The sequence below is a fragment of the Prinia subflava genome, chromosome 5, assembly GCF_021018805.1.
Source record: "Prinia subflava isolate CZ2003 ecotype Zambia chromosome 5, Cam_Psub_1.2, whole genome shotgun sequence".
Lineage (NCBI taxonomy): Eukaryota > Metazoa > Chordata > Aves > Passeriformes > Cisticolidae > Prinia > Prinia subflava.
Genome location: NC_086251.1, coordinates 43,675,771 through 43,697,834, shown reverse-complemented (window position 1 = coordinate 43,697,834; position 22,064 = coordinate 43,675,771). Strand labels below are relative to the sequence as shown.

The following is a 22,064-nucleotide window of genomic DNA, read 5'->3' as shown; positions in this document are numbered from 1 at the left end:
TGCAGAGCATTTCACAGCAGGACAGTAACAGGACATGCAGTACTGAGTACTTTTACACATTGCCCTGTACCTCAGCCTTAATTTTAAACTGTGGTTTTCCTTGAGGAAAATGTCTGAGCGATCTCCCACAAAAAAAGAAAGGAAGTCAGTGAAACCAGTGGTACTTAAGAAAACTTCTAATAATTTTATTCCTGAGAAGAAGATTCTATTCTCATATACTGAGAAGGTATTGCCTTCAGGGATAACCTGCCACAGTCATTTTCAAGGTGCAATCACTGGTGTGAAAAAAATATCTCTGCTTTGAATTTCTCAGTTTATATTTCCCTATAAACACTTAGATAAAATATTGAAACATTAGGAAAATTGATACTTTGAACAAGAAGAGATATGTGCATCAGAGCACTAGAGGGGAATGCTTTTGCTGGCTATGTGTTTTTCCCAGACACTGTTCAACAGTCTTGTATTCTGTGCAAGACAGATAGAGATCCCTATACCAGTTCTTCACTGGCTCGTCCCTTATTTCACACTTGACCAATTTTAATCTCTTTCAATTGCTGCAAATAGTAAGACAAACATTATTTCCTGAAGTTATATTTAGGTGGGTCTCATCTTGGTTCTTTCCAGTGAAAAGTAAAGCAATTAAAAATGTGTTGGAGATCTGTACTTGGAGTGTGTGCTCTCATGTCAGACATGAAAGCCCAGAAAAGCAACCTTTTTTTTCTTTTTACCATGGCTGAAAGTTTATTTGGTTTGAGATCAAAGTTATGATTTCTTTTTGCTAGTGATTCATAGGCAACTGCAGTACCTGCCAATCCAGTTGGTATTTGCTCTTCCTCACCTCATCACCACAATAAGCATTCTGCAAAGGAGCTTGAACTTCAAACTGATGTCATGAGGCAGCAAGGATTCAGCTCCTTCTCCTGTAGCTGTGTTTGCGCTACAGCAAAAAGAGAAGCAAAAGGTCTACGTTAATCAGCACTTATGACTTGAAGAAACTAACAACAGCTAAATTAGAGAGAAATTTTCTGCTTTATAGCAGCAAACTTTTATGATTATTATATTTAAATTTCATCTATGATTTTTTTTCATTAATCCTAAAAATTACATAAGAAACCTTCTTTTCTGCCAGTCAAGGGACAATACGGTTTACATAAAAAATGAATAGGCAAATTGTAGCAGGTAAAAAAGGCCTGGCAGACAATCAAAATGCATTTAAACTGATAATTTATAGCATTGAAATTTGTAACAACTGAAGTTTAGTTTCTTAATGCATACATGGATGTGCATGTGCACTTGCACAGGTGTATGTAATATGCACACAGACATGCAGAGACACAAAGTTGCAACTAATTTTCCAAACTGTGAGACAAATGCGTGGACAGAATCACCGTGGTCTCTTAACAAAGAGGACCACTTTTGATCTCATGTAAATTCACTCAAGTCAGGGGAATTACACTGGAGAGAGGTTTGACCCAGAATGTCAACAATTTTGAGAAAGTACGGATTTATTTATTATGCAATTATTCACACAGAGGGACTTGCTTTCTCTTTTAAGAGGATGTGTCACACAGTTTGATGTGTGCAGCTTCTTTTTCAGAAACTGCTTTCTCAGTTCAGGCAAAGGCAGAACAAGCAGTGTCAGGGACTTACATATTTTATTTGCCTGTGTTTGCAGCTGGAATATAACGTTTGCAAGCCAGCCCTACTAAAATATGTTGCATATCCTAGGACAGTGGAGAAGATGGGATTCCTCCTGCCTGGGTAAAGAAAGATAGAGGTGAACTGTGATGCATCTTCCCTGCACCTGTTTCCTGCTCTTTTGTTAGATCTCATGCCTCTCTTTTCCTCCCTTAACAATATTTCAGTTCTTTTGGCTACCAGCAGCACATCTTCCCTCTAATTCATATCTAAAGCCCAGTAAAATAGGATCAAGGAGTCCTTTCTGGCACCAAGACAAATAGCCCAGGGTGACTTATGTGCCTTTGATTTAGAACTGCCTTTCCTCAAAACATATTGGCAATACTCATGCTCCTTAGTACTTCCTCCAGATTCCCCTTTCACGTGAATATTATTTCTCTACGGTCTCAAAACTTAATTAATTGGTTTGTGCACTCCTTCCAGTTCAGAGCCATCGACCAAACAGACATGTACATCGTGGGGATGGTTGGGTAGAAGAAATGCTTTCGTTTCTTCTTTGGCCCTCATTTATTTAACACCATGCATGTACTGATTTTGACTATTTTACATTCCTACAACCTCAAGTAGCTTTCTGGAACAGATTCATCAGATGTCTCTGTACCTTCTTGCACCCCAGCTGGCAACACAGCCACCTCTAGCCAGTAGTTACTGCAACTCTACAACTGGATTTCCTTTGCTTAAATATAGAATTAATTCTGAGGAAAATTACTATCAGTTCCTCACCTTCTTCTTTCAAACTGAATTTATTACCTTGCTTATACACCTAAGTTCAAGACTGCTCCACTTAATCCTAGACATTCAAGCAAATTTACAAATTACCCTCAGCAGCGCCTGTGTTTAAAGGAGAGAGGTGGGGAGATTCCTTTAAGCAAAGTCATCTCAGAACTGCACTATTTATGGTAGATATCTGCATTTTTCTTCTAACAATATGAATGCCCAAAACAATCTTATTTGAGAATAATATTTGATGAATAAAACTCAGACAAAAGCCAGCCCCTAACAGAAATAAACAGACTCCCACCATGTCTCCCAAAGCAGGTAGTTATTCAGTGATACTGGATCTCTCCATCAGCAAATCCTTTCCCCGGGATCAAAATCGAAGGCCCATATAAAGGTCCAAATCAAACTCTTCCTACATCTCTTGGTAGTCAGTTTCTGTAGGAACAGCCTCAAGATCCCTGTCATCACTCAATATTTACTACTCAACTTACATATCAGACATTTAGAGGTAAGCATTAGTGCCAAAATCTCAAGAAGCTGGGAACAAATATGACTCCAGAAATCAAACAGTCTGTGGGACCAAATCCCCTGGTAAGAACTCTGTGTCTTGGTAGATATCATCCCTTGTTTGCTGTCTTTCAAAAAATGGAGTTATTTAACAACAAACAAAATGCAGGATTATGCAGGTTTACAGACACATCAAGAGACTCACTGTCTTGATACCTCACAGGACTGTTAATGTGCCTCTCATGCATGGTGACTAAGCAAAGTGCATGCTCCTCAGACTATGGTGGTTTCCAGTATAAAGAGCAGGCATGAGCATTCCCCAAAAACTATATAATGAAGACAGTAACTAAAGTCCTGAGGGTAACATAGCTGATGAGTCTTGAGAAGACTCAACATTCTTGAGTCTTGTCAGGACTCAAGAAAACACAGCACGAGATAGTCTCTAAGGAATTCTGACACAACCTTCACAAAAAAAAAAAAAAAAAAAAAAAAAAAAAAAAAAAAAAAAAAAAGTTGGTTTGGAGTTTAATCAATCTCTTAGAAATTACATGTCAATTTACAAACTACTAAACTCATAATTAGTGTGTTATGAAACTATTTCTTCCCCTTGTAAGCAGAGAAACAAGTGATGATTTACAAACTATACAATCAGTATACAAGCATATATAGGGATACTTCTGATTGTGCCTGCCCGTGTGCCAAAAAAAAGGGCTTTTATCTTTACACGATAAAAATCTTAATTAGCAGTAACGCTTCATCTCCAAGCTCAGGGACAGTATGGTGCCAATCACAAAATGAGGTTAGTGAGAAATTGCTTACACAAGCATTGTGATGATTTATTCTCCAGTAGTGCCTCTGGAAAATATTTCATAGAAATTATTGGTCTGCATTGTCAATTCCAAACTTCCAACACAGTACTTATATAGTCCTTTAAACTGTCTGAGACACAGACTAATCTGACCACATAATAATCACTGTGGTCACCAATAAAGAAAGAAAAAGAAAACAAGTTTTAAAAAAAAGATTATCATTGCGTAGAGACTGGATTGATACAATGGCAACACCTTTAAGGCCCTGTCTATATGGAGCATTTTACCTGTGATTCCAGAGCATTTTAGCATACCAAACCTTCTAAAAGGAGACACAGCCGCCTTCCCCGCTCTCCAAAACAGGTAGATATTCTCAGTGATCAAATCCACTTAAAAAGCAGCCCATAATTAAGATTTTTTTAAAAGTTAGATTTTGTATTATTAAAGCATAATGGGGTCCCCTAGGTTCCAATTAGGAAACTGATTAAAAAATCTTTGAGCTTAAAAAGCTGCAGGTAGGGAGTTCTGCTCTCAGCCCCCTTGAATTAGCATATTGATGGCACCACAGCCCTAGCTGGAGGGAAGGGCAGAGAGCCTGAAGATATTTTGCCAGGCCAGCACAGTGCTATGTGAGCACTCCTGCCTCAGTCCAAGGAAAGAATTACTTACATAGCCAGGCCTGACCAGCAACAAAAAAGTTACAGTAAGAGAAATGTACTGGGCAAAGTATTTGCTGGTACCAGTTCTTCAGGGAAAAGGTATTGTGATTGGAGCAAGAAGAAAAAGAAAAAATTCTAAACCGAAACAAAACCTATGAGGTTTCTGGCTTGGATTTGGAAGGACATTAATCTATGACCTTGATCCATAACAGAGATATGGCTCCAGTTTCAGCATATGGCAAAGTTCTGGCACAAACCCAGAAATTTGCTTTAGAAATTCCTTGAAATTTGGCTTAACTCCTGCTCTTGAAAATTTAAGACAATTAGCCACACTTGTTTCAAACTGAAACCCACAAAAAGTGGGTTTAGTAGGACATTTGATTTTTCATTCAGAGCTCTTAAACATTAAGCTGATGCTGGTTGAGTGCTTAAACCTAGCTTTATCCTAGAAGTCAGTTCACAGACCAGTCAGACACTTACTAAACCCTACAAACCTTTGTGAGCACTGTGGACCCCATCAGTGGAAGCAGTGGGAATTTCCTACCACAGGTGCTCAGCCTGCTGCTCTACCTGCCCCTTCCTAAACTAAACAAGTGTCCTTCAAACAGAAGCAAAGGAGGAACTTGCAGGGCACTGCAGCAGCAGCTATTAAGGAAATTGCTTAAATACGGTGTTCAGGAGACAGTAGAAAGTTCAGTCTTGGTGAGATAACAGAACAGAAAGCACGGGGAGGGAAGGTCTGACAGTCTGTCAGAAGAGCACAGAACCGATAACCTGGTGAAACTTATCAAAGCTTGCACTCTGATGACTATTACAAGAGAAGAGGATGAAAGTGACTCATGCTCTGGTGGACATGGGGTACTTTTATTTTAAGAACATCACTTTTGCTTTAGGCAGTTCATTTGGCAGGAGACACTGGAGGGTTTGCACATCATCAAGGATTACTCTGGTGGATAAGGTTTAAGCAATTGCAAAATTGTGCCAAGATTTCTGATGATCGAGGTGAGGGAAAAATAATTGGGATTATGGGTTTTTTAGTATCTTGCTTCATTGCTAATAAAAAAAGTTAATAGCACTGAAGGACCACCTTGGCATTTTCTTTATCTTGGATAATGTTGCAATCTTTAGGCTCATGAACACAATGCACTGTAGAAACATGTGCCCAAATGCAGAGGGAATCTACCTTGGTTCTGGTTGAAGGACTCCCTGTTCTCTCAGGTTCTCTCAGCTTCTCAGGTTACAATAGCTCTCTTTCACCTGTACAGTTTTCTTGCAAAAGTTTTTCCAGGATTTGAAATGGCTCTTCTCCCAAAAAAGATGTGTGAAGTAAAGGAATAAAAATGCAAAGCCAAGATAGGCATGGTTATAGCTCCCATGGCACCTCTAAATCAGATGTCTCCAGCACATGAAGTACTTCGTAATATTGAATTTGCTGCTAAACTTAGGTCTTAACTGCACTGTATGTACAGTACATTCTAATGGGTTTGACCGGCCAGCTTGTAGCTTGTTAAATACTATGGGTCACCTTTACATCTGTTTCCTTTCTGTTAGTCTCTTGACCCTATTCTCATCTCCAACATAACTTCTACCATAGGTCCTAGACTAGCTCCCCCTTTAATTCCTCCCCTGAGGAACTAACCAAAATCCACAGCTAAGGCAGTACTTCTCATCTGCCGCTTCTTTTGAGAAATGTTCTTCCCATTTCCTAGAGTAGGGTATATCTGTGCTGAGAAATGGCATTGTGTCTTTGTGAAACACTTTGCTACGCCTGTGTAACTACTAAATACCACACATTGCATTAGTGGGCTGAAACAAAGCCGTTTTCTGGTGAACCCTGCATATGAATCCTGAGGTTTGTAGATGGATATTCAAAACTCTTCAGAGACTACCTAAGTGTTCTGCACATCAACACTTTCTTTGGAAATGCCACCTAAAAATGTCAAGTGATGCCAACAGCTTTAATCCAGACTCTGAAAGTTTCTGCGTCTGCATGCACGGAAGGGAAATGAGTGCATGAGTTCTTCTTTCAGATCCTGTTATGCAAGGGCACCCAGAGACCTCATGCCTTGTACCTTTGAGCGTAAGATTAAAAAAAAAAGAAAAAAACAAAACACCACGACATAGTGTTGCCTGCTGTGCTGCAGACAGCAAAAGTAACAAAAGAGACCCTTCACATGCACTGAATATTCAGGAAAAGCCCATTTGAGGAAAAGCAATTCTTTGTGAAAATCTCTGGAGTGTTGCTAACTTCTATAATTGGATGTATGTTCTGGAGAAGATGTACAGAAACAGACAAAAGGTTAGTCTAACTCAGTATTATGTCCCTGGGCAACCTATAAATGCAATGGAAAAAGTATAAAACCAGGCAAGCACATAACAATACTTTTCTAAATACTCCCTCATGATTCAGATATTTGTAGCTTTGAAAGTGTACCTTTAAATACGCAACCCATTCCTCAAGAGGAACTCAGGTCATGAAAGGAGAATGAAAAGAAGGCTACGAGTGGATGTATATATTGCCACAGCAACAGCAGTTGAACTCTTGAATCCATGCACAGGGGAGTTTCTGTTCTGAGGCAGGAGGAGAGGACATGCTCTGATGCTAACCTTGTAGAGACCCTCATGGTTAGGTAGGCCAACAGCAGCTCTTGACTGTTTCCTTTAGACTCATGAATTCACCTAAACTCATCAGCTTTTTCCTTTCTAGACCAACCACTAAAGTGAGGCAGCAAATAGTTTTCTCAAATGCAGTATATTCACCTATAGCTTATTATTTTGAATAAATGCATTCATGTCGTAAGTGTAGTTAAGTGTAGACTAAGATTCTGCTGACTTCTTAGAATGCCAACTGCCACTAAAGTTGGTTAAAAAAACAAGAAAGAAATTATTTCACAAAACTGTATTACAATAGGTTTGCATTTATGATGCAAATCAAGTAGTCATCCTAAAAATTTTAGTGAATATATATATAATTGGGAAATGGCAAACCAAAATTATTACTTGACAGTTTGCTGTCAGTTCTTTTAAGGTTTATAAATTACAAGAATTCAGGTACAGTAACAGTTTCCTTTAAGCTAATTATATGGAAAGCCAAGGAATACACACAGTTATGCAGTTAAATAAGGTTGTAGAACAATGTCCTTCTATTTTAGCAGTGTTGTGCAAGATTCAGAACAGAAAACAGATACAGGTTAATCAGGAAGAGGCAGAAGAAGAAATCAGAGTTTATTCAATCAACTCTTTACAGTTGCTTAAAAACAGTTCCGCAAAACAATCCTGAGAATGAGTAGCTGATATTTTTCAATGTTGCATCTCTCAAATTTATATTTCATTTATCATAAATAGACTGTAATATCTGGAGTGCAACATGGCATGTCTAGCGGCAGCTGGGTTATCAAAGAATTAAGACTCCAGTTAGTGGTATTTATGGACACTGGAACAAGTGCTTTGCAGAAATCTTGTCTACTCTAACTGTGTTTTTATAGCGGTAAATAATGTTACGACCATGGGATATTATCACTAATTTATCATCCTAAAGCTGACAGTGCTTCTAAAAGCACTTGAGAGGGCACAGAGAAATCCACAACCTCTGTAGCATTATGCCAAGACACTGGCTCAATGTGTCCCACATCCTGCTACACTCCTGCAATCCACCAGACACCCTACAGGCAGGCCTGTAAATCTAACAGAAAGCAAAATCAGTGTAATGTCCTCCTGATGTTCTATTCAAGGCAAAATGTTTGAAATTACTAGAAGCTGAAGAACTGTATTAACAGACAGAAATTTCTTGGGCTGATTTCTAAAGAGCCTTACTGGGTATGTCCTGTGGGAGCCTGTGAAAAGCACTGAGGAGGGCTCCAGAAAAGGCAATCACTCCACCTGAAAGAGAAAGCGGAGGAGGAATATGCAAGGATTGTGCAAGGTGAACTGGGGCCACTAAAGCCCTTTCTTGGAGGTATATGTGTATTGATTTAATATTGCAGTTTATTTCCATTGCATAAGTACTGTTTATCCTGAAAGACTACCCTGGGGAGGAACAAACAACTCTGGCTGCAGGCCTGTATTTTAACTAGGTTTCTTAAGACTAAGTCCAGAGAAGCAGAGTCAGACTATTCATCGACTCAGCTAGAAAGCTCTGATGTCCTTGTCTCAGTGCAGACATGCCCCCACATGGAAACACAGAAAGAAGCCAAAGAATCTCATAGTTCTATTTGTTTCTTCCTCACAACCTGTCCTTTACCAGGTCCATTATATACCGTGTCCATACATTGTTATCTCCAAAACTAATTCTTAACACTGGGGATTAGGAACTACATTTTGGTTCTGTGTTTGCACCTAATGCAATGGAGTAAGTAGTACTCTACACTTTAAAGCAGTCTATTTGTTCCTCAAGCTACTGCTTCAAGCTGCTCTAACTTCATTTTTGCCAGCCAGTTCTGTTGAAATCTGTAGTCTGCTTAATATGCCTGTTTGCTCTGAGCCAAATCACCTGATATGGGAAGAATCTCATCCCTGCCCAGATGCAATTAATTGTCTGTTACTGTCAAGTTATTCAAAATTTTGCAATGGCAGCACCACTGCAAGCAGCTTGTTTTATTAGGTCCCAATTTATATTAATTTCATATGCTGCTGTGTATTAATATCTCGTCTCTTGTCTCTCTTGCCTTTGGAAATAAAAAATATGATTTATCAGCAGCCTCTTTATACTGCCAGTATATAATTGCACTTGGGCTAATTGTTAAAGTTCTGAGGGAGCTATACTAAGGGATCAATCCTTTTACTGCTGCAGTAATGAGCTTTTAATGGCTGGCTGGCTAGACCTTCTGGCCTTCTCAGGGAGGCAAGCTTTAGCTATACCCTTTCTTTCTGCCCCTTAATCATTGGTCTCCCATAACAGTATATCAAGGCAAACACAACTGCACTATTGAAAACAGGGAGCAAAAACCAAGACTCATTGCATCTCATTATCTCCACTAATATATACATACAATAACACTGCAGATAATTTCCTTACATTGTTTGAAAAGAAGCCCTGGATGGCTCACAGCTATGGTAAAGATACATCAGGCTTGTCATCTTCAGGTCAGTATTTCAAATCCTGGCCCGTGTAATAGTGACCTGTAGTCATTAACAAGTGATGACATGTTTAAAACCTTACACTCTGGGGAAGCTGCCTCACATCACTGACAGCTGTAACTCTCATAGCTGGTCACTGGAGAGCAATAGAATGTTTACAAAAAGCAGAAAAGGCCTTGGCTGTGTGTAAGCCCTGCTCAGCAATAACAAAAACATCTCTCTATTATGAACATTGTGTTCAGCATAAATCCGAAACACAGTCCCATACCAGCCACTGTGAAGAAAATTTACTCTACTTCAGCCAAAACTAGCACTGTACCTTGTCTCAGTTCCTGACAGCAGGACAGTGGAAGAGATACTTCCAAATGATAGATTCATGGATCCAGTAAAATGGGAAGTGATCAAGCAAGCTGCTTTTCTCCAGCCTCTGGGTAGGGTAGCAGACATGCACTACTGACAAACCAACAGCCATGCTGCACAGCTGTACATTGTGTACCAAGAAAAGTGTATAGTCCAGCCAGGATGGTAACAGCATTCATATGAGCCTGCTCCCTCACTTCTCCATCAACTATCAAGTGAGGATTCTGCGATTCAGATCCTTTTTAGGCAACATATTTTTTATCCATTTAAAGGAACCACTCACTATCTTGCAGGCAATAGCTGCACTGGATTGATGGGAGGTTACACACAATTCTTTTATGTTCTGTCATAAAAAACACAGGCCAGGCTAAATAACACTAGGCTTCCTGCACACAGAGTAAATTATACCAACACATCCTGTGTCACATATTTCTATCGAAGAGCAAAGATTTGGAAGACAGTAACTGATGAGCATTGCGTGTTTGAAGATCTGGTGTTGAGGGAAGGAAACAGGAATCTGGCTGTTCAACAAGCAGAAGTAACATCCTATTTCCTTGCAGTTACTTCATCATCTAACACACAACACATGTACCATAGAATCACAGAATGATGTGGAATGAAAGGGGCCTTAAAGAACATCTGGTTCCAACCCTCCTGACATGGGCAAAGACACCTTTCACTAGGCAGCTTGCTTAAAGACCCAACCAATCTGGCCTTAAACACATCTGGGGATGAGGCATCCACAACTTCTCTGGGCAACCTGTGCCTCACCACATTCACAATAAAGAATTTCTCCCTAATATCTAGTCTAAACCTACTCTATTTCAGTTTCAAGCCATTCACCCTTTTACATGTCCTTGTAAAGATTCCTGATCCAGCTTTCTTGTAAGCTCCCTTTAGGTACTGACATGCCTTCGCTTCAGCTGACATGTAGCTATCCTTCAAAGAGGAGGACACAAAAAAGATATTTACAACCCATTTTTCCAGAAAAAATATCTTCTTTGAATGCAAAGACTATTCTAAATACTGCTGAGTAGGAAAGAATCTGGAAAAAACTCAGTGATTACAAAAATCAAAGTTTCTCATTAGAAAAGTTACATTTAGAGAAGCTAAAATCACAGTTAAATTTCCTGTCTTGTGTGCTCAAATTGACTTCTTGGTGCTACCTCTACACATTTGCTCTTGCCTCTGACACACATCCCCCGTGAAACAAAGACAGCAAAAGACAGTTCTGAAATTATACATTTACTTCTAGTTTGTTCATCCATAGTTTAAATTTCCTTGGTAATGGACAAAATATTTTCCTTTAGTTTTGGTATGTGAAGAAAAGGACATGATAGGGACAGAAAAGCAGAAAAATGCAGTATTTAATTTTGCTTTAATTTGCTGACCTGAGCAGCACTTCCGCCAGAGTTACTGATTTGAACATCAGACTCCTGCTTTAGTTCTAGTATGCTCTTTACCTATTACAGCCATCTGCTGGCTTTGCTCACAAGTGGCCTCAGTGCCTGAATCAGAGTCTGGACTCATTGCTCTTGTAATCAAGAGTCAATCCATCCAGACAACACATGGCCTGTGTGTCTGGGCACAGCTAGTCTGGGATGTCTGGAGCACATAGAGGAGAGCTTCTACACATGCTGCTTTTCCCAGTGGAAATATGGACAATACTAAGGACACGGAATCAGAAAAATACATCTTTGGCTTTTATAAAGATTGTATGTTTGGACTCTTATACTTTCCCTTGCACTTCTGGAAGAAGACATCTATGATCACCTCAGCACTGAACCAGCTGTTCCCTGGGTTTTTTAAAAAGAAACCCAGAAATTCAAGGTCTACACTGAGGGAGACAGAGGGTTGAATTCACAGTTATTTTTCTTCTTATCCAGTCACAAAAGATAAAATTAAGGATATTAATTTTAGGAAAACCACAAGACTTTGGCGCTGTGGAAGACAAGATTAGCAAACAATTTTTTTCTCTAGTTTTCCCCCTTATCATGCAAATTAGAAGAACTGTCAAAATGCAATTTTTTCCTTTTTGTACTTCGAAGGATAAACAATAGGAAAAAACATTTTGCAAGGACAAATCAATTGGATATTTTAAGATAAATACTGACATGAACATCTGAAAGACTACCTCATTAAAAATTCTTCTATTCTTATTTACTTGCTTCTTAATCTGCATGGAGTTTATCTCTTGATTTCCCACTTTCTATCACAGGATAAGCATAGAATCCACTATCCTGAGTAATGGGGCAAACTGACAGGAAGCCACTGCTAATGAACCAGATTTTAGAAATGAACACAAAGTTAACTGACTCAGAATTATCTATGACCCAATTCTGTAACATATTCTACCCTTGTCGTTTGCTCCAGCGCAAAACAGCCCAGAAAATGAAAACTACACCAGATGGGAACTGATGTACAATGTTTTGCATTATTATTGCTAGCAACAGCATAACAAAGAACTGTGCTCCTGCCTTCTAATTTGTTGGCATTTTCTGACCAGTTTGTCTGAAGCAAAGCAACTGAAAGAAAGGCAGCATCCAATCAAAGCCCTGCCATCTACAGGGCAATCTGTCTTTGGCTGTCAGCCATATAAATGCATGGCTGGAGTGTCTATTTAGTGAGTCAACCACGGACCATTAAGGAGGCAGAGCTTGAAATGGGAAGAAGAGCAATGCAAGTCCCTGCCAGCCCTGAGCTATGGAGAGCAGAGCCAGTCTAAAGGCAATGACATAGGTTGTTAGTGGAAGCTGAGGGTTGAATAAATAAGTCCTGTTCCATCAGACTTTGCTTCTTAAGCCTGCCACTTATTGTGTAGTAAACTGGAAGTCATCAGGATTAACAAGCTTTTTGAGTCAGATGATGGAATAGCTGGACACCAAGTGTAAAATGCTGCAGTTTAGATAGCAACATCTAAGCCCTTATCTGACCTAGTAAATTAAAGAGTCATATTTGCTTTCAGAGCACTCACTACATATCACTTTAGGACAACCATGGCACCCACCCCAATTTCAAATACATAGAGGTGTATCTTAAAACAATTAGCAATTAATAGAGTTGGCATGCAGTGAAGCAGCAGAAAAAATAGTGCCATCAATCATCTTTCAATGTCCACTACAATAGCAAACAGAATTGTCATCTTTGTATTATGATGCAGCTCAGAAATTGAACTAGTATTGTTATTAACCGGAATAAACCCCAATCTACAGGATTTCAAACCTCCTTTGAAATTCAGTTTATTAAACACATCATCCATTAACCCATTTTCATTATTTAAGCAACATCATGCAATAAAATAATCTCAGGATTCAATTTGCCATCTGCTGGGGTTTAAATTTGTTTCTTTTCTACTTATACAATTTTTCACCATAAGTTGCTAGGAGACTAACTACTGGTGAGTGCTTGACCAAAACAAAGTGGCCAAAGGAAACGGTAGCACCGGGCTACACCCTTTTTTGTTGTTGTTTTTGGTTTTGTTTTTGGTTTTTTTGTCTCTGGGAGTTTCCTCTCCAAGGGAAAAAAGAAAAAAAGATACCAGAAGGTTTTGGGGCAGGTAAAGGATGGGGCTGGAGGCAGTTTCGCTGTCTTGCTCTCGGCATCAGAGAGAACAGCCATGCTGCTGCTCACTGCGGGAGGAGTTCTCTGTCACCACCCCGTCCCGTCCTGGGAAATCTGCCAAATCTACCATCGTCTGCTCGTGTGCCTCAGAACTCTGAGCTCGCCTCCTCCTGCCCTGCCGGGCCAGCCCTGCCCCACCACTGCTTCTTCAGAAGAGCGCTGCTTCCAGGCTTTCTGCTACTCTGTAGCCCCACAGTGCTCTGCCCTGCAGGGACACCCCTGCCGCTCCAGCTACCAGCACAGACCTTCTGAACTCATCCACCAGCCTGGGACCTTCCACAGTTACAGTCTGGTGCTCTCAGAGTCCCACAGGGGCACCGAGGTCAAACTGCCCCGGGCTTTGTGAAAGAAAGCCCCTCCAGGTTCCTGGTTCTATTTATTATTAATGCTGTAGTTGTTATTGTTTGTTTGCCTTGTCATACATACTAGTAAAGAAATGTTATTCCTATCCCCATACGTCTGCCAGAAAGCCGATATAATAATTTGGAGGGAGGGGATTTGAATTCTCCATCCCTAGGGAGGCCCTGCCCCTCCCTAGCTGATACCTGTCTTTCAAACTAAGACACCATATATAAGTGATTTATTTGTAAGTCACAAGGAAAATGTGACTTACAAATAAATATCACATATCACTTCCAACCACAGATTAACAAAATATTGTTGCACAACTCAGCATGATTTGCACTCTCCACTTGAGAGGAGTTTGGTCCTCATATATAGGGGATACATTTCAAACTAGGAACAAGCATCATTATATGGAAGATTCTCTGTTCGCACTGACTCTTCTGTCATGCATAGGCACAGTGAAACAGTACCCACTGAAGAGGAGAACCTGGCACAGGTAGTACAGACTTACCATCCCAAGCTGATGTAACTGGTGAGTTACAGGTCAGAAAGAATATGTAATGACGGTATTAGGCTCATAGGCCTGAGGATGATGCACACGGAGGAATTTTTCTCTCTTTTCTATTAGAACCAGAGAAAGCAAAGGAAAACAGTGGGCTGCAGGTGCAGAAGAAACAGCAATATTCTTCTTACATCATTAAGCGACTGAAGTCACTGTCACAGAACATGGCAGCTACTATGTATTTACAAAGACTCAGGAGGCAATTAACTGGACTAAATCCCAGAATAAATATCTATCATGATTTCATAAATACAAAGGATACCACTTTCAGAGTATGAAGTTCTTGAGCCAAATATTGTTGGATGGTGGAAGAGTGCACTGAAGAGTTTTTACTGCATCTGAGTTAAGCCAGTTCTTATAGCCATCCCAGGCACCCAGATCTGGATAGTACAGGCATTTTACATTCTTATTCAAGCACTAAAGGGATAGACATCATGTAAAAACTCCAGTTACTTAAAAAAAACCAAAATGTTGGGGCATTTATACTCACTAACAAGATGGGAGACAAATGTGTTTACTTCAACCTTAAAATTCCACTGCCAAATTAATTTTATTCTGTGTCTCAGGACCACCTCCATCCCATCTGTAAAGACATCCACTGTTATTTACAGATTATCATATTTATTGGTGTATAACCTGTTGGTGTTTATCATAGCACTGAATCCAAGACAAGTAATTACAAAGTCCACAGTCTTTCCCACTGAGAGAAGTGGGTAAGTTTTCAGTTCTCCAACTTACTTTCAGGCTTTCTGCAGAATTAGACCAGATTAAATTGATTTCCACATTGCAAATATAGAATTAATAAGTAATAGAAATACAACTGCATAAAGAAACTTTGATACTGAAATGTATGGATGTATGATAGAAAGTAAATTCTGTGGCTAGAGAACACAAGGCCATTATGATTAATTAATTTACCTTTTAAGAAATCTTGTGACAGGTTCTACTGTTTTAGATGAGTAAGTGTATCACAGAGTGCTTGAAGAATAAAATTCCTCCTATTTCTGTAAGAGGCCTTCCCTTTTCATTTTAAAATGTACAGCCCTGTTTCACCCTCTCTGACAGAAAAGCCTTTTGCTATAACCCTTTGGGGCAGTATGTATCAGTTCAAGGTCTGTTCCAGTCATGCACTCTTTTAAAGATAAATAGATAGAGATTAGCAGGTCAGCAGAGTGGGCAGGTGAGGAGGAGAAGCACCCATATCCATGACAAAGAGCAACTTAAAACCATTTTTTACTTAATCTAGCAGAAATCTTCTGTGTTGGGGAAGGGACTACCAGTGTCACTGCGAGGTTTGGTCATGCCTTAGTTCATTAATAAGGCATAGAATTATACACAGAGAGACTAGAGCTGCACATGCATTATCTTGCTTTCCTCACAAATACTGAATTTATGACAAAATTATAGGGAAGAGAAAGAGAAACATAGTATCTGTGAACACTCAAGGGAGTCTACACAGAAAATATGAACTATGTGAATTTCTGAACATGAAACAAATATTCTCTTCATTCAGAAGAAAAAATCCATTTTAGCTGAATGGCTGGATTTTATAACTGGACTCTAGAAGAGCTCCTTAAAAAGGAAAATTATTAATCTATTTCAAAGCAGTAGTAACAATTAGCTCTTAATGAGTGCTTGTCATAAGAAAAGACAGACATAAACTGTTTTAAATTCAGGTGATTTCTGTACCTACTCCAGCATGAGGCCCCTGTGCAACACATCAGCTACCTGAGGAAAGGTTTGCTGGTGACCTGCAGCAAGGGCACAGATAAATGGCAGATTCCAGAGCTCAGTTAGAGGTGGTATCACCTCTCATCTTTGCTTTGCCAGTGCACTTCATCAAAGGCCTGCAATGAGGAAGTGCTCACTCACAGTCTGTCAAGGAACTGTTTTTTTTAGCCAAGATCTGACAGCACTTGACAGACCCAAAGGGTTTGCCCATCGTGGGATGCTGCAGTGCACTCACTGAGAAGGGCTTTCAGGAACTTTCAGGAACAAAAGAAGACTGTAGTCACATGTGGCCATACCCTACATGGGCTAATTCTGGGAGAGGCACTTCTTGCACTGCCCATGGTGACAGATAACTAGACAGAGGGCATTTGACCTTAATAGATGACACAGATAAATAGAAAAAGGAAACAAATGAAACACTGAATCAGGCTGAAGTGAAGCCTTGTTTCCACACATCCATGAATATTCCCCGGGCTCAACATTCATGGCTGGATTCAAGATATTTAATGTTGCTTTGATAAACACAGTTAGCACAGGGCAGCCTAATACTAGTGCTGCTTGAAAAGAACTGCTAAATGGCTTGATTAAGAACTTTTAACAGTCACTCTTCTAATTTCCTCATTTCACTGATGTTTATTTTATTCTACTCTACCTTCCTTCTCTTCTCAGGCAAATATAAGCAGGAGAGGTCTAAATAGCTAAGGATATTGCTTTATAAAAACTTTGCTAATGACTTACTCCTGCTTATAAACCCTGAGGCATCAGCTTCTCATGTGTCAACAGCATTCTGTGGAGTCTCATAATTTTGTCTGTAAACTTTAGTTCATACTAGAAAATTACCTCATCACTTCATATGAGAACTTTGATAAACACTTGAAAATTAATGACTGACTCATATAGCTTAATGTATCAAAAGAAGGGCACTCAGAACTAGCTGAAGATAATCCATTCATTTTTTTATGGATTTGTAGATGATTTTTTTAAGAAAAGGCCACACAACTATCACATGAAAAACTTTCCAGTTAAGACTTTAAATGGATCTTTTTTTGTCAGTTCAGCTATCTTAGACTCAGCTGCCCTTAGGTCTCTTAGCTTTAGGGCAGGCTTTTTCAAAATGGGTCAAAGAGATGCAATAAAACTCCCTCTACTAGTTGCTCTGTTGAAAGCATGATTAGTATGGTGTTATGTACTATAGAAGTTGACCTGGCTTGAATTACGTCCTTTGGTTGCATTTTTCACACCATCCCCTCTTATTTTATTACTTAACTCATTATTCCTAAGGTGTATTTTGCTATAATTGTCCTTAATGGTTCTACTGTAACTTTGCAGCTTACATCGGAGCAAGAAAAGCTTTGCCAACAGAGACAAGAAGGTGCTTTTGTAGGCAACAGCTTTGCCTGTGAAAGTTTCTCTGAAGTCATATGAAAAGGAGTCAACCAAATTGCTTAAAGAACTTAAAATATAGGAAAACATTCTATTTTGCAGAAGTAGGTATCTTGTACTTTACAGAGTAATTGCAGATGATATGGCATACATATCAGTGTGATCTGCTTGGTAGAATGTGGCAGGACTGGACAAGCATTCGCAGCCTCAGAAAGATGCCAGACCACAAATACAAATCTCCATGTGGTAGGAGCCATATTGGAGACAAATTGTTTGTATTTTCAGTCAGGTTGTGGTTTCCCTTGTGCCAAAGCCTGGAGAGGGCAAAGAATACTATCTGGGGTGTATAGCACCAGAAAACCATAAGGAAAGCTGTTGCTGCAGACAGAAGATCAGGCAAAGGTTTTCATAAGCTTTCAGTAATTCAGGAATTACATGAAGTGCCCTTGTCTCCAATAACCTGTGTATTATTTCATCTCTAAGACTATATTGAAACCCAGGTCAAAATCAGACCAAACAACAGCTTTCAGCTTGTGTTTGAGTACAGGATGGCAAGCAGGAAATCTGGTTCAGTGTTCTTTCTCCAGGGTGTAGTTTTTTAACCCCTATATCATTTATCTTCACACTTACCACACTAGAATACATTTTCCCATGATAACCATGTACAGCAAAAGAATATAAGACTGTTTTTCCTTCTTTGTGAGGGGCTACAGCCTCACCAGTAACCAGTACAAACTAACTGTCACCATGACAAGAACTACAGGCACAAAACCTGAAATGTAAATTTTACCTGTATATAAGATTTTGTAAGCTGCACTGGCAGCAGCAGATTGAGAAAATGGGAACGGTGCACTTTAACTTCAAAAAATGCTTACCACAGTTTCATTATGTCAGATGGTATCTGAAAGTCAGCTGAGCTTTAGGGAAGGCACAAATGGGAACTTTGAGAGATACAATATATACAACTGACCTTTAAAAAGATAAACACCAAACACAGAGCAAAGGGAGCTAATTTAATAAAATAAGAGTTTGGCAGCAAATGTTTATTTGTCTTGGAGGACTGTTTTTCTTTTTTTAAAGAGCACCATTCACATTGTTCATTTTCAGTCTTGGTTCATCCCTGATGGATCATTTTCTACTTACTACCCTTATTAAAAACTACTAGACTATCTCATAGCAGTAGTCCCAATCACTGTAGCAATACAATGCTGTGTATTACACTCTTCATCTTAAAAATGCTCCATAAATATTGAAGACCAAACCACAACACTGAAATCTACCTTGAATAAGGGCAGCCTCTACACAAACACTGTGGTTACCTGTTTGCATCCTTCTTGTTGCTAAGGGTTTAATGTAAGTAGAAGTATCGTTTTACCTGAGTTTTGATTCTTTATTTGTCATCTATATGAGAGCTGAGGCCTCTTTAGAAATCTCAGCATGACAGTGAATGTCATACCAATGAAAACTGGACTTTTACTTTCTAAGGAATCCTTGAAAAATCTTCAACTGGAAGCCCACATACTAAAATGGTTTTCCTGAATTTGGAAATTCTGCATCACATTGAATTATGCTAAAAGATATAGAAGTATCACCATGCAAACATGTCAACACATAGCCCTTAAAAAGTTTTTTCAAATCATTTTCTAAGATGCTAGATCCATTTATGAAGTTGCAGAAGAAGAAACACAGAGAAAGGATGAGAAATTAACATCTTCTAGTCTGAATGTTGTTTCTAACACCACTCTTTCATTCCAAGAGTGTTATTAGGAGGTTATTTCTCATGAAGACCAATACTTGCAGTATTCAATCTGCTTCAGCTTCCTTATCCGCAGCTGCTTACCCAGGACTTTGGTAAGGGTCAAGAGTGTTAGGAGACACTTTCTTTCTGCACTAGGTTACAAGCACACACTTTAAGGTGGAGAGAAAAATTTTGATATTGCTCTAATATTACATTTGGTCTACATAAATACATTCTGTATCAAATATGAAGATATCATGTTTATAATTCATCTACCATCACAAAATATATAATCTTGTGTCATTAAGATCTCAAAAAAAACAACAGAAGAAAGGTACAACTTCATTAATATACTGTTTATTTTAGTGTGGAAGCACCTACAATTATATAGATGTTAAATAATTGCAGCTGACTAACTCAGCTTAGTTGTATATTACAGTTGAGCACAATTTAAGGATTCATTTGAAGTTAATTATATGTTCTTTTAATAATGAAAGGTTTTGTATTTCACAGAACAGTTACCAGGAAAATGCTTTTATGACTATTAAAGCCACGCTGATGTCCAAGAGATACCCGGTAGGTATTTCTATGAAATGCGTGCAACTATTCCTGCTCCCAGTTTCAAACACTGGAATAAGTTCTCATAATCAAAATGTCAAGCAGTATTTTTCTGGAATTCAGACACAAGTAACACTACTGTTGCATCTTCTCCTCTGATGACTGAGCACTAAGAATGTCTTCACAACATTTTTTTTACTTTATGGATAATCACAGATGCAAGGTCTGGTGCATTCTACTCTTCACAAGCCTTGTGTTACATTGAGCAATAGAAGTGGTAAACAATTAAATGCAAAATCAGGAGAAACATTCTCTAGACACTCCCAGTAAATCCATCCCTCCAAAAATTACTGTCAAATGTAAAGAATAAAGCAGCAAAATGCCTCAGCTACCTACCAGTTACTAGCAATTTTAGGAGAACTATAAGTGTGAAAGTTGTTAAGAGGGTTTTATTGATGGCTTGGCAAAAACAAACACATATTGACTTCAGGAAAAACAAATTATAAAAACATTGCATCTGCCATAAATTATCATCAGCATGACCTCTCAGAAAAGTTAACCTAACATCTAAAATTACTTCCCTTTATTGTGAAAGCTGTATTGTAAAATAATACTTCATCTTCAAATTCATCTCCTTTCTCACCTATCAGCTTTGCTTGTATTCAGAATCTTTGATTCCTTCTCTTCCCACTCTATGCTTTCATTCTGGTGAACTCAATAGTTTGTGTTGTCAACACTTGTGAGCACCCTTTTTCTAGATGACTATGTCATTTCATTGTTTTAGTCAAAACATAAAAGCAAGAAGGACCCTTTCTCAAAGAGATTTGAAAATCCCAGCTCTCAGGTGAGCCTCTTGAGAGGTGGAATGGCTGCTGACAAAAAAAAAATAACACTTTTACTTTGGTTGTTCTAGGAAAGGCAGAATCAGAGGACTGTACTTACAAGAGTTGTACTAAAAATCACTGGACAACATTAAATACTTTGGTGGGGGTTTTTTTTCTGTTTGTGATCTGCAGCTCAAAACTGTAAATGTGCAGGAGCATGTTTAAATTATGGAAACTCCTGAGGGGACCCCAGCAGGGAGTGCATCCCAGCGCCTGAGATCAGGTTACAGCCATCAAGCTGGGAGACCCTCCAGTATCAACACTGTGTGAAAGAAAGTCTGGTAACTGAGAAGTTGAAGGGGAAGCAAAGTTGAGAGGCAAAGCAATAGCATTGTTAAGTGTCAGAAAAATTATTCAAATATGGCCACAAAGGCTGTCTTGCAGGAAGTACAGGATTGCTGTCAGGAGTCTGGCTCCAGAAGAGAAGGGATGAAGTAAGAGCAGAGCAAACAAAACCGAAATAACTGCTCAAATAAAGGAGCAAGGGTCAGAACTGGGAATCAGAGATGACTGTCCAGGTCACATGGAAACGAGCAGCCCAAAGCAACTGATGGGTTTGTTCTTACACCTATTTAGAGGTAGCAGATCACACAACAGTTTTACAGAGCAGTTCTCAAGTGGTTAGGATTGTTGGACTGCTGCCCAAGCTGAAGCCCAGACAATGACAGAAGAGTTCAGTTGTCCAGCTGGAATCTAACAGACTAATAACAGCCTTTAAATAAATCCTACAACTTTCAGAAATACACAGCAAACACTAGTTCTTGTGACTTCATTTTTACTCAGTCATAACTGAAAAATTCCTCTACTTCCCAAAGGAGGTTTTAGAGTCAGGATACAGACCTGAATGTTACAAAATGAATTGCTGTGGGACACAAAATTTAGTTAACCATAACCAGTGCTTGGGACACCTCTGTAAACATTACAAGTTTCTCATTTCACAGCCTCAAACAACTGTAATTGACAATCTACTAACAAAAAGATTTACTTACAGCTTTAAAATCCTGTTGTATGGCATTTTTTGATTCAGTAATTGCAGGTGAGGGAGGGGAAAGCCAGATTAAAGTTTGTATAACAGTAGTTTCCTGACTTTGATTATTATGGACAAAAGGAGATTTTAGGATGCTGCAATCACCCTATGCATTTTGCACAGAGTATGAAGTGCTGGGAAGAGCAGTGTCTGAAGGCCTAGGATGAGCTGCAGATCTGTTCCCTGGATTTCAATTAACTACTTGTTCTGCCTAGAAATCTCTGAGAGGTAGTACTGCCTGCCTGTAAGCTGCCTGTCCTGCGTGGCCTCACTGTGGGAAGCATGAACTTGTCTATTGCTATCACCACTGCCTCAAATGGAATTATTCCATTTAGAATTTCTCATCCTCCTAGAAACAAATGCTGCAAGCATGATCTGCTTGTAGG

The 22,064-nt window shown here is 39.1% G+C and overlaps 1 long non-coding RNA gene across 2 annotated transcripts in view; it reads right to left on the bottom strand.

Moving 5' to 3' along the window:
- Nucleotides 1–807: 807 nt before the first annotated feature.
- Nucleotides 808–22,064, bottom strand: part of LOC134550611 (uncharacterized) — a 112,252-nt gene continuing 90,995 nt past the window's right edge. For both annotated transcript variants that reach the window (XR_010080375.1, XR_010080376.1), the window contains 3 exons: nucleotides 8,207–8,272; nucleotides 1,651–1,757; nucleotides 808–937 (listed from right to left, as the gene is read on the bottom strand). This is a non-coding gene — a long non-coding RNA (uncharacterized LOC134550611). The remainder of the gene's footprint in view (nucleotides 938–1,650; nucleotides 1,758–8,206; nucleotides 8,273–22,064) is intronic.